Genomic DNA, 13581 nt, shown 5'->3' with positions numbered 1-13581 from the left:
TGACATGATGGTTGACCAATCGTACAGGGGATAGCGTTGAGTGACGTGATGGTTGACCAATCATACAGGGGATAGCATTGAGTGACATGATGGTTGACCAATCGGTGCATCACGGGGGTGTGTGTTCATTGTGTGTGTGGGCGGGCCATCCTACAGGGGATAACATTGAGTGACGTGATGGTTGACCAATCCTACAGTTGATTGACCTGATGATTGGCCAATTGGTGCATCACGTGGGCCGTTTCATTGCGTGTGTCGGTGGGCCTAATCCTTCTGAGCTGAGGTGAGTGGCTGCCATCTTGATTCCTAACCATTGATTTATTTTTCCCACTTTCTGTGTGTTTATTTTGAAATATAGATTTCCAGCAAAAAAAAAGTTGGTTTTAAAAGAAAAAAAACCCTTTTACAAAGGGGACTCGGTTTCCCCCCCCTCGGCGGTGGATGAGCTGCCTGCAGGCCTCTGGCCTCGAAGCCTCGGCCTCTCCTCGCCAGCCACGCCCGAGCTAGGCACCGCCCATCCGGCTGGGCTCGATTCCAAACCAGTGGCCCGCGATCACCGCCATCTTGGTAAAGGCAGGCGGGGCGGGACTGAGCTGAGCGTAGCCATCGCCGCCATCTTGGTAAAGGCCGGCGGGGCGGGAGACAGCGAGCGCATGAACGTCGGCGGTGGCCCGGAGCGGGACCTGAGAGTCGGGCCGGTCCTCATGCACTAGGCCGTGCACTGTCCAGCCTTGAGGCACTGATCCGCACATGGGGGCTTCGGCTCACCGCATCTGGGCTCTGAGGAAAGGGAGAGAGAGAGGGGGAGGGTGAGAGAGAGGGGGAGGGAGAGAGAGAGGGGGAGGGAGGGGGAGAGAGAGAGAGTGGGAGGGAGGGGGAGAGAGAGAGAGAGGGGGAGGGAGGGGGAGAGAGAGAGAGAGGGAGGGAGGGGTTGGGAGAGAGAGGGGGAGGGAGAGGGAGGGAGAGAGAGGGGGAGGGAGAGGGAGGGAGAGCGAGGGGGAGGGAGAGGGAGGGAGAGAGAGGGGAGGGAGAGGGAGGGAGAGAGAGGGGAGGGAGGGGGAGGGAGAGAGAGGGGGAGGGGAGGGACAGAGAGCGGGAGGGAGGGGGAGGGACAGAGAGGGGGAGGGAGGGGGAGGGAGAGAGAGGGTGGTGAGTGGGGGGAGGGAGAGAAGAGGGGGAGGGAGGGAGAGGAGAGGGGTGGGAGGGTGAGGAGATGGGGAGGGAGGGTCAGGAGTGGGGGAGGGAGGGAGAGGGGAGGGGGAGGGAGAGAGAGGAGAGGGGGAGGGAGGGTGAGGAGAGGGGAGGGAGGGGGAGGAGAGGGGGAGGGAGTGAGAGGAGAGGGCAGGGAGGGAGAGGAGAGTGGAGGGAGGGAGAGAGAGTAAAGCAGGGAGAGACAGGGGGAGGGAGAGAGAGAGGGGTTGGGAGAGGGAGGGAGAGCTCGCCTTCTCCTTCCTTCCTTCCTTCACAGGGGTCCATTGGTCCAGGCCTGAGGCGCTCCTCCCCCCCCCTCTCTCTCCAGGCTAATCCTGAAACTAAATCCAACAGTCTCTCTCTCTCTCTTCCCCCATCTCTCTCTCCTCCCCCGGTCTCTCTCTCTCTCTCTCTCTCTCTCTCTCCCTCCCCCTCTCTCTTTCCCTCTCTCTCTCCCCCCCAGTCTCTCTCTCTCTCTCTTCCCCCAAGTCGCTCTCTCCCCCCCAGTCTCTCTCTCCCCCCCAGTCTCTCTATCTCTCTCTTCCCCTCGTCGCTCTCTCCCCCCCTTCCCCCCAGTTGCTCTCTCCCCCCAGTCTCTCTCTTCTCCCCCCAGTCTCTCTCTCTCTCTCTTCCAACAACAACATGCCCTCAAAAAACCCTCGGCACCGCCGGGCACTCCAGCTAGTATGGCTATAAATGTGTGGACATCCTCCTTAAAATGCCATACATCATCTCTGAAATAAACGGTGCCTTCCTATCACTTTCACCATCATCATTACAAATGCAAGTTGCCCTGAGCCCTCAATCTGCAACTTCCATTTCCCAGAACACATCGGCCAGAACTTAAAATGTTTGCCATCACTTTTGTTTAATATAATCACAAATGGATGACAATCGAAAATATACAACAGAACAAAATACAATAGAACAAAACGCCCAAGTGACTACCCTTGTGACTATTTGTGTGTTAACTTCGTCTTCCGCATGCTTCTATGTGGTGCTTCCCCTGTGGCTTCAGTAGGTGTAGAGGCACCTTGCTCAATTTGATGCTGTGCCTGCTTAGACGCCTTTGGCGGGTGTCCTCTGGGTTTGGGAGCCTGGGAGGGCTCTGCAACAGTCTGCTCCTCCTGCAGTTGTGCAGGGGCTGAGACAGCCGTCTCAGTTGAGTGAGCACTCTGGGGCTCTGACCGAGGGCTCCACAGTGGCATGGTCGTGTGAGTGCTTGGAGAGGAGCCCACATTTCCTGGTTGTCTGCCACCAACATCTCTCTCATGGGTCACCCGCACTTCAGTGCTAGCAAGTAGCTGGAGGGCACCTTGCTGCACATCAGTGGGGCCATGAGGACCCATCTCAGTACTGACAATACTCATATTGGGGGCGTCCATGTACCTCTGGTGTCTCTTCTCAATAGATGCCCATCTATCCTCCATAGCAGACGATCTATTGAGAAAAGATGTTTTCGTGTGTCCAGCAACTTATGTCCTCCAAGGAGGTTGCCACCCTCAGAGGGCAGGTTTGGTGGCGGGTCAGAGGTTAAATTCATTTTGATTGACGGCGGGTTCCGACCCCGCCGTCAACCCGCCTCCATGCAACTTTGCCAAGTGTCGGCTCTGGGAGTCTCTATCAGACCTGCCACCAAACGGCGGGAGAGGCACTTAAGGCAGTTAAGTGCCTCTCCACATTCATGCGCCATTTCCCCTGCAAAGGTAGTGTTCATGTTGAAGATGGATTCCTCCATTCTCTCCACACTCGCAGTTACCCTGGAGGCAAACCCTGTCAGAGACTCCTGCACTTGTTCCTGGAGTTCCAGCACTGCTCTCTTTCTGGATGGCCCCAGAGGCACACTGTGGCTGCGATTTTGCCAGTGCTCAGAGGGCGGGTTTGGAGAGGCAGGTCAGAGGTTAAATTTGTTTTGATTGACGGCGGGTTCCAACCCCGCCGTCAAACCACCTCCACGCAACTTTGCCAAGTATCGGCTCTGGGAGTCCCTATCAGACCTGCCACCAAGTGGCGGGATAGCACTTAAGTCAGTTAACACACACACATAATCCGATTTTACCAGGCTCCTCCCATTTTAGGACATTTTCAGCATGTTCCACGCTGTTCGCAAAACACGCCAGCTGATTGTGCCGGGTTCAGGAATTATGCAAATTCTTGACAGCTGCACCTGCAGCACAAAAGCGAACCTGTAACATGGCTGACTTTCAGATGACAGAACTTTGTTTTTTGAGGTGTTGAAACACTTTTTGCAGGTCTATGGAGCTTGGAAATGGTTAAGCTGAGATCCATATGCACTGTGACCTCCTTGGAAAACCCTCTCCCCACATTGACTGAGCGCTTATAACATCTGTTCCTCAACTGACATATATACCAGTGGAATGGGAATCATTCTGGTCCTCAGAATCGGAGGAAGAGCAGCCGCGGCAGCAGCAGAATGAGACACAACAGCAGCAGCAACAACAGCAGCGCCAACCTCCTCTTCACCCACCTGATGCTGCACAGGTCAGAGAGCGTCAGCGCAGGGTAGCACCGTGCCGCAGGAGATACCCCCAGCACAGGGTTTACAGGCCGAAGAGGAGTTTCATCAACATGAGTGAGCAGCAGTGCCAAATGAGGCTGAGACTTTCACGAGAGGTAGTTGCTGACACCTGGAGCCCAGAGGAGTGGGTGGACACTCAGAGTCATAGGGCTGGATTTTCATTCAGGGACGGGATGGGGTCGTGTAATTTGCATTTTGTGTTATCCACCCGAATCTAAATGGATGTGGGAGAATGATGCAATTTTAAGTTAATTGTCCAATTGAGTTCCAACGTGTGGGAACCCTTGGCAAATGAGTTTTTTCACTCTGAAAGTCGCCTCCGGTGACATCATCATTGCTGCTGCATTTAAGGTCCACAGCAAGCCTTGCATCTTCTGCAGACAGCCAACCTGTTGGCTTTTGGTGTGAGAGGGACCTGGAGGTACCATGAGCAGTGGGAGAGCTAAGTCTGCTCCCAGACTCGATGATGTGGCCCTGCAGGCATTAGTTGATGGAGCTAGAGCACATAAGGAGGTGCTCCTCCCTTCTAAAGGGAGGAAGACGCCTCCCCAGCAGACCAAGGCCATGTGGATAAAGGTGGCAGAGGAGGTCAACCCCTTAGCAATGACTCGCAGAATCTGGATACAGTGTAGGAAGAGATTTCATGTCCTTCTCTGCACTGGAAAAGTGAGTATGATTTTCCCATCACCCTCAATCTGATCCACATGGCGTTTCCTCACCAGCACTCAGCTTTAGCAATCTCTTCCTCCACATCCCACTTGACACTGACATCCATGCACCCTAACCCATTCCCTTTCTCTCTATGGTCACATTTACCTAACTATTTGACTATGCAGCCCTCACACTCCCTATCACTGTGATGCTATGCAAACAACTGACAACACACAAGGAGGGCCCTTGGCCTTGCCACCTCACTCCATCTTTGTCTCCTTCTAAATATCTATGCTCACTCTTTCATTCTCACTCAACCTCCACTTGTCTCCCTCATTGCAGGAAAAGAGAGCTCACAATAAAAGAGAAAGAGTGAGGACAGGAGGAAGGACACCCTCACTAGCCCACCTCAGCCCTGGGAGGAGGCAGTCCAGGAAATCATTGGAGTTGAGGAAGATGCGCAAGTGGTGGACGGACAGACGGTGCAACACAGTAAGCTGGTGACAGAATAGCTTAACAACTCTCTCATTGACATTGCATGAGTCGCTGATAATGATTCTGAAGCTCTAAGATGAACTTACGAGCATCTGCAATATGCAATGTAAACTTGGCATCACATCTCTGACTCTTTCCTTTACTCCCCCACAGGACCGTCGCAAGCAGCCATCCCCACTAGCCAGGAGGAACAGCCTGAGTAGCCAGACTCCTCAGAGGAAGCTGCAACCTCGGAGGGTGCAGCGTCAGCAGAATTCAGCGCACCCAGCACCAGCGCAGACACTCTCACCTCGGTGGGACCTTCGGGACATAGAGTAATGTTGTCACCTGGTGTATCACAGCTCCACAAGTGAGCATCAGCAGATTGTGGAGACAGGGACAGCAGTGGAGAGTCCTAGTCGGAGGGCGCAGGACTCTGCCAGCTCGGCTCAGCTGCATGTCGACCCTCTGCCTCTCGGTCCATCCATAAGATTAGCGGTGCTGGAACTCCAAGAACAGATGCAGGAGTCTCTGGCAAGTTTTGTCTCCAGGGTCGCTGCAAGTGTGGAGCGAATGGAGGTGTCCATAGCGAACATGAGCATAGCCTTTTGTGGAGTAATTGGCGCATGGACGCATCATTACAGAAAGGATGGCAACCTCTGTGCAAATGATGGCTACAGTAGATGAGAGAATGGCTGCGGCCATGGAGGAGATAAGTCGCCAGAGTGCAGAAAACATGGTGAGTGTTCAGAATAGAATTACATCTCTTGAGGAGCGATGGTCATCTATTGAACAGAGAAACCAGACATTCATGGAAGTCCTGCTGAGTAGGACTGCCAGTGCAAATACGGGTCCCCATGGCCCCCCTGATGTGCAGCAAGGTATTCTCAAGCCATTTGCAGGCGCTGAGGGGGACCTGACCCATGAGAGGGAAGTTGGTGGCAGACATCAAGGAAGTGGGGGCTCCTCTCCAAGCGCTCACACTTCCATGCCACTGCAGAGCCCTTGGTCAGAGCCCCACCAGAGACCATACTCAACTGAGATCAGCGTCTCAACCCCTGCACAGCCGCAGGAGCAGCAGACTGTTGGAGAGCCCTCACAGGCTCGCAACCCCAGAGGACACCTGCCAAAGGTGTCGAGACAGGAGCAGTAGGAAAGTGAGCAAGGGGCCTCCACATCTGCTGAAGCCACAGGGGAAGCACCACGTAGGAGCATGCTTAAGAGAAAGATACTGCACAAATATTCACAAGGGTAATAGTCATTTGGGTGAAATTTGATGTAATGTTAGAAAAAGCCATCAGATTAATAATGTTAATAATAAATCTGATGGCTACTGCTGTAGTTGTGGTGTGTGTCATTTTGTGAATGGGACTTTCACATTGAGGGCTTAGGATTACTTGCAGTTGTCAGTATGTTTCTCAAATAGCTAGGAATCTGCAGGATCTTGGCCATTGTCGATGCTCAGGTAAGAAGCTGCGAGGCAAAAGAGCCTGATCGGCTAGGCTAAGCAAATCTGGCCAAAATGAGTGTGTTCCTTGCATGCCGGGCAGCAATATTCTCGCGTAATGCTGCTGCTGGTTGATGGGCCTCTGCAGGATGTTCATTTTCACTTTCCTCCTCCTCCTCCTCCTCTTCCTCCTCCTACTGCTCCTCCTCCTCCTCCACCTCCTCATCATCATCTGAGGAAAATATGTGAAGAGCCACTTGGTCCTCAGGAATCTGCAAGCCACGATGCTGTGCCATGTTGTGCAGTGCACAGCAAACCACGACGATTCTGGAGACCCTGGCTGCTGCGTACTGCAGGGCTCCACCGGATCTATCCTGGCATCTGAAGCGCATCATCAGCAAAGCAATGGTTTGCTCGATTATGGCTCTGGTGGACATGTGGCCGGAGTTGTAGCTCTCCTCTGCTTCGTTGGATGGGCTCCTCAACGGCGTCATTAGCCATGTCCTCAGGGGATAGCCCTTGTCTCCAAGTAACCATCCGTTAAGTTGGTCTGGCGGACTGACTAGTGGAGGCACACTAGAATGGCGCAGTATGAAGGAGTCATGGCAACTGCCAGGGTACTTGGCACAAACATGCAAAATTTCCTTCTTGTGGTCACACACCAGCTGAACGTTAAGGGAGTGGAAGCCCTTGCGGTTGAAAAAGTACCTGGATTGCGATGGGGTGCCTTAAGGGCCACATGTGTGCAGTCAACGATGCCCTGCACCCTTGGAAAGCCTGCCAGATTAGCTAATCCAACCGCTCGTGCCGTGACACTAGCTTGATCCTTTGTGAAATGGATGCGATTGTGCGCGATGGCAAAGAAGACATCGGTTACCTGCGTGATGCAAGTGTGTGCGGCCGCCTGGGAGATGCCACTGCTGTCTGCTGCTGATCCCTGGAATGAGCCTGAGGCACAAAAGTTGAGTGCGGTGGTGACTTTGACGGCCACTGGTAAGGTTTGTCCACCTGGTCCTCTGGGCTGCAGGTATTGTTGCAGCATTGCGCAGGTATCACTCACTACCTCTCGCGAAAGTTGGAGCCGCCTTTGGCACTGCTGCTCACTCATGTTGAGATAGCTGACCTTGTGTCTGTAGACCCTGTTTGGGGGGTATCTCCTGCACCGACGGCCTTCCATGCGCTGGCCCCTTCTGGCCTGTGCAGCTTCAGGTGAGTGAGCAGCAGCCTGGCGCTCCTGTTGCTGCTGCTGCTGTTGGTGCTACTGTTGTTCCTGGATCCGCTGGTGCTGCAGCTGGTGCTCATGCTCCTCTAATGCCCAGATGGGAAGGAAATCAATGGCTCCCATGCTTCTGGTATATTGCTCAGTTGAGGAAGCGCTCAGTGAAGGTGGCGAGAGGGGTTTCCCAGGAGGTCTCACTGGAGATGGATGTCAGGCTCCAAACTTCCACAGCTGTGGTTAAGCCATCTAAAAGTTCCCCCACACCTGAGACCACTAACTCCTGCCACCTGCAAATGATGGCTGATCAAATCTCCTCTTTAATGGTTGACCTGCAGCTGATAATCAGCAATCCAATAGTGCTCCCGCCAGGTTTCACCGTCGTGTTTCAGACCAGGCGTGTTTCACATGGGGAGAGGGTTAAAATCGCAAAGGCCTTTTAAAATGGGATTAAAGAGGCAATTTAGTGCTTGTTAAGGGCCTTAACGGCCTATCCCGCCTCTTGGAGGCGGGACGGAGACGGGACCATTAGACACAAATTAATTAAAATTGCTCGGAGGCGGGATGGAGGCGGGGTTGGTCCTGCCCGCCAGTTTTCGCGATTTTAACCCCCCACACGCCTCAAATCCCCCCTCCATGGCCCATTGAAAATCCTGCCCATAGAGTCATAGGGCTGGATTTTCATTGAGGAGGCAGGTAGGAGGCGGGACTACAACTTTCAGGGTTGTAGTCCTGCCTCGATCGAGTTGTAGCCAACCCACATGATTTTGAATTGTTTGACCTTGTTGAGCCTGCCCAGCAGGCTAAGCAGGCCAATTGAGTGCCACCCGCCAACAGGTGACTTCACATATTGATATTTCATCTGTCAAGACCTTTTGACAGATGAAATATCAGCGTTTCACAGCTGATTGAAGCTGTCAAACACTGACAATCTGTACTCTAAGTTAATTCCTTCCTCTCAGGATGATTTAGAGATCTCTCCGGAACAGAAAGCTGAATGCTGCAATTTTTGACAGATCGCTGCCATTCTGCTTTCTGTGCCAGTGAAATGAGGGACTCCTGAGACCTGAAGGAAGGAAGGCTGTAAAGGTAAGTAAAACTTCTTTAAACACAGCAAACACACTTACTTCTGCACTCATGCACCCATCACTCACCTGAACACCGGACATCTCGACCCCGCCAAGCCCTTCAGCCCGACGGCCCGCCTCGCTAACTTGCCGTGGTTTGGAGCCGTCGGGAATCCCACACTTCAAGAATGAAAATAGGGATTAGGTTAAAAACTGCCTGTTAACTACCTGTTAACAGGCAGTTAATTGGCATTAATCCCCTTCCCGCCTCGGGGAGGCGGGTCCCAGTGTGCGTCGGGTAACCGCCTCCATTGAAACTGGCATGGAGGCGGGTTGGGGCGGGATGGGTTCGTGCCCCCCGATTTTGGTATTTTAACCCCCCACACGCCTCCAATCCTGCCTCCACGGCCCAATGAAAATCCTGCCCATAGAATTATACAGCACAGAATGAGGCCATTCGGCCCATCGTGTCTGCAACGGCCATCAAGTCCTATATATTCTATTCCCATTTTCCAGCACTTGGTCCGTAGCCTTGAATGCTATGGCATTTCAAATGCTCATCTAAATACATCTTGAGTGTTGTGAGTGATCCTGCCTCTACCACCCTTTCAGGCAGTGAGTTCCAGATTCCAACCATCCTCTGGGTGAAAAAGTTTTTCCTCAAATCCCCTCTAAACCTCCTGCCCCTTACCTTGAAACTATGCCCCTTGGTTATTGAACCCTCTACTAAGGGGAAAAGTTTCTTTCTATCTGCCCTATCTATGCCCCTCATAATTTTGTACAGCTCAATCAGGTTCCCCCTCAGCCTTCACTGCTCTAAGGAAAACAACCCCAGCCTATCCAATCACTCATCATAGCTGAAACGCTCCAGCCCAGGTAACATCCTGGTGAATCTCCTCTGCACCCTCTCCAATGCAATCACGTCCTTCCTATAGTGTGGTGACCAGGACTGCATGCAGTATTCCAGTTGTGGCCTAACTAATGTTTTGTGCAGCTCTATCATAACCTCCCTGCTCTTATATTCTATGCTTCGGCTAATGAAGGCAAGTATCCCATATGTCTTCTTAACCACCTTATCTACCTGTCCTGCTGCCTTCAAGGATCTAGATGCATGCATACAAAGATCACTCTGATCCTCTGTCCTTCCTAGGGTCTTACCATTCATTGTGCATTCCCTTGCCTTCTTAATCCTCCCAAAATGCATCGCCTCATACTTTTCAAGGTTAAATTCCATTTGCCACTGTTCTGCCCATCTGACCAACCCATCTATATCGTCCTGTAGCCTGAGACTTCCACCCTCACTATTTACCACTCCACCAATTTTCATGTCATCTGCGAACTTACTGATCATACCTCCTACATTCATATCTAAATCATTAATGTACACTACAAACAGCAAGGGACCCAGCACCGATCCCTGCAGTACACCACTGGACACAGGCTTCCAGTCACAAAAACAACCTTCGACCATCATCCTCTGCCTCCTGCCACTAAGCTAATTTTGGAGCCTATGTGCCAAATTGCCCTGGACCCCATTGGCTCTTACCTTTGACCAGTCGCCCATGCAGGACTTTGTCAAAAGCCTTACTGAAGTCCATGTTGACTACATCAACTGCACTACCCTCATCTGCACACCTAGTCAGCCCCTCGAATAATTCAATCAAATTAGTTAGACATGATCTCCCCCTGACAAAGCCATGCTGACAATCCTTGATTAGTCCTTGCCTCTCCAAGTGGAGACTAATTCTGTCCCTCAGAATTTTTCCCAACAATTTCACTACCACTGATTTTAGGCTCACTGGACTTTAATTCTCTGGTTTATCCCTACTACCCTTCTTGAATAATGGTATTATGTTAGCTGTCCTCCAGTCTTCTGGCACCTCCCCTGTGGCCAGAGAGGTTCTGAAAATTGTGTCAGAGCCCCTGCAATCTCCTCCCTTGCCTCACAGAGCAACCTGGGATACATCTCATCTGGGCCTGGGGGTTTATCCACTTTTAAGCCCGCTAACACCACTAGTACCTCCTCCCTCTCAATGCTAATTTGTTCAAGTATATCACAATCCCCCTGCCTGATTTCTATGTCTACATCATCCTTCTCCATAGTGAACACAGATGCAAAATATTCATTTAACACCTCACCTACATCTTCCGGCTCTACAGATTGCCACTTTGGTCCCTAATGGGCCCTACTCTTTCCCTGGTTATTCTCTTGCCCTTGATATACTTATAAAACACCTTGGGATTTTCCTTTATTTTGCCCGCCAGTGTTTTTTCATGCCCCCTCTTCGCTCTCCTAATTTCTTTTTTACCTACCCCGCTGCACTTTCTATTCTCCTCTAGGGCTTCCACTGTTTTTAGTCCTTTGTATCTGCCAAAAGCCTCCCTTCTTTTCCTAATCCATTCTTGACATCCAAGGTTCCCTGGACTTGTTGGTAGCACCCTTGACCTTTACGGAAGCATGTTGGCGCTGTACTCTCTCTATTTCCTTTCTGAATGACTCCCACTGCTCTGATGTGGATTTTCCTACAAGTAGCTGATCCCAGGCATCTTTGGCCAGATCCTGCCTTATCATATTAAAATCGGCCTTCCCCCAATTTAGAACCTTTATTTCCGGTCCATCTTTTTCCTTTTCCATGACTACCTTAAATCTCACCGAATTATAGTGACTGTCACCAAAATGCTCTCCTACTGACACTTCTACAACTTGCCTGGCTACATTCCCTAGAATTAGATTCAGTACCACCCCCTCTCTTGTAGTACATTCTACATGCTGGCTCAAAAAGCTCTCCTGGATGCATTTTAAGAATTCCACACCCTTTAAGCCTTTCACACTCTGACTATCCCAGTTAATATTGGGGAAGTTGAAATCCCCTGCTATTATTACTCTCATATTTCTACACTTCTTTGAGATTTGTCTACATATTTGTTCCTCTATCTCCCCCTGACTGTTTGGGGGCCTATAGTACACTTCCAGCAAAGTGCTTGCCCCCTTTTGCTTTTAATTCTACCATTAGAGGAACCTGCTAAGATAACATCCCACCTTACAGCAGTAATTGACTGCTTGATTAATATTGCGACACCCCCGTCTCTTTTACAACCCCCTCTGTCTCGCCTGAAGATTCTATACCCTGGAATATTGAGCTGCCAGTCCTGCCTCTCCCTCAATCATGTCTCTGTGATAGCAACAATATCATACACCCATGTGTTAATCAACACGTTCAATTCATCTGCCTTACTCGCAAGACTCCTTGCATTAAAATAAATGCCATCCAGCCTTGCCATACTCCCTTGTGCTGTTACATATTTGCTCTGCCTTCCAGACTGACTTATTTTTTCCTCTATATTTGCCAGTGCATCACCCCCTACTATAGCTCCACTCCGTATACCATCCCCCTGCCAAGTTAGTTTAAACCCCCCCCGCAACAGCACCAGCAAACCTCCCTGCAAGGATGTCGGTCAGGTGAAACCCATCTGACTTGTACAGGTCCCACCTGTATGGTTCGCAAGAATTTCAGAAAATGTCTACAGCCCCCGAAGACTATTTTTGATTAAAGAAAACCTGGGTGGAATATACCTTGAAAACCCAGGGCTTCAAAAATGGCTGTCAGGCCTCATGGCAGAAGACAAAGACAGCCTCTCCCATCGCTGGCTGACAAAGGATTTGAAAAAAAACACCAGCCTGTGCGAATATGCATGAAGTACTTGAAACTGTCAATCAACTGCCGTTTAGGAAGTTTCACTCACAGGACAAAGGGTTGTTTGTTTATAAGCCCTCTACAATGTTGACTCAAGGGCTTAAGTACTTAAAGCTGTCAATCAGTTGCGGTTGGGCGGTGACCGCGGGGCAATGGATTGTTTACAAACCACTTGCATGCTATTGACTGAACACTTAAGGATTCAGTGGGACATTTCAAACTTGTCGCAAACCAGTTAAAATGAATGGGTAACACATTCAAACCCATTACAGTCAATGGGGACAGTTCGGTCCATTTTCTATAACCCAGATACATCCAGATTTGCGCGCGAAGACAACGGCACCCAATGCGGTATAAAGATAGCCCCTCAGGAAGCCATTCTCTCTCTCTGCCGCCTTACTTCCGATGCCCTGCCTACAAGGGGAACAGCTCAACAGCCCGCCCAAAGAAGTGGAATACCAGCAGTTACTTTTGAATTACTGGGGTATCTCTACTTTGGGGCAGTGAAGAATCCAAGACAGACCACAGGGGCATGGAGCAGGCATTTACTGGTGAGCATAAAACTTTCTGGCCCTTTACAAGGCAACCTAGATAGGTAATAGGGGTGGGAATTAAAGGGGGATTTTGTTAAATTGTGATTTTAGTAAATTTTCCCTTGATGTGTCCGTTTCTCCTCCCCTATTAAGTAAAAGTGTGCTGTATTAAGCAAAGGTGTGCTGTATTAAGCAAAGGTGTGCTGTATTAAGCAAAAGTGTGCTGTATTAAGCAAAGGTGTGCTATATTAAGCAAAGGTGTGCTGTATTAAGCAAAGGTGTGCTGTATTAAGTAAAAGAGTGCTGTATTCATCATTATTTTCAATTTATTCTTATTTTCAATAAATACTGGTCTTCTTTGCACCCAGCCATGAGTCTCGTTTTGTCTACATCGCTACTGAAATAAGTCTGGCGGTCTGAACCAGAAAAGGGGAGTGATTCAAAACCACACGGGGCTCTGGAGCAGCTCAGATACTTCTGACTGGCCAGAAACAATAAACCCCATTACACCAAAAACTCCCCCCCCTTTTCTACAAAATGACAACCGCGGCAGGACCGTCGTCAACAGTATTTGATATAGCAGACGGTGGTCTGGGTCTGGAGAGAGCAGCAGTTATTGGTTTCCTTTTTATCCCACTGATCTGTTTGTGGTTAGTTTCCCGCAAGCTTAGGGAAGTTAGAGCAGAGAGTTGGGATAGGGAAATGGAGATTGAAGAATATCAGGCCAAGATAGTGTGCCTGGTGGACAAGCTTAGTGAGGGCAAAAGC

This window comes from Somniosus microcephalus, chromosome 2 (genome assembly GCF_052327205.1).
Source record: "Somniosus microcephalus isolate GS21.2 chromosome 2, FLI_Smic_1.0, whole genome shotgun sequence".
Taxonomy (NCBI): Eukaryota; Metazoa; Chordata; class Chondrichthyes; order Squaliformes; family Somniosidae; genus Somniosus; species Somniosus microcephalus.
The sequence above is the reverse complement of the archived record's forward strand: the minus strand, read 5'-3'. Positions refer to the sequence as shown.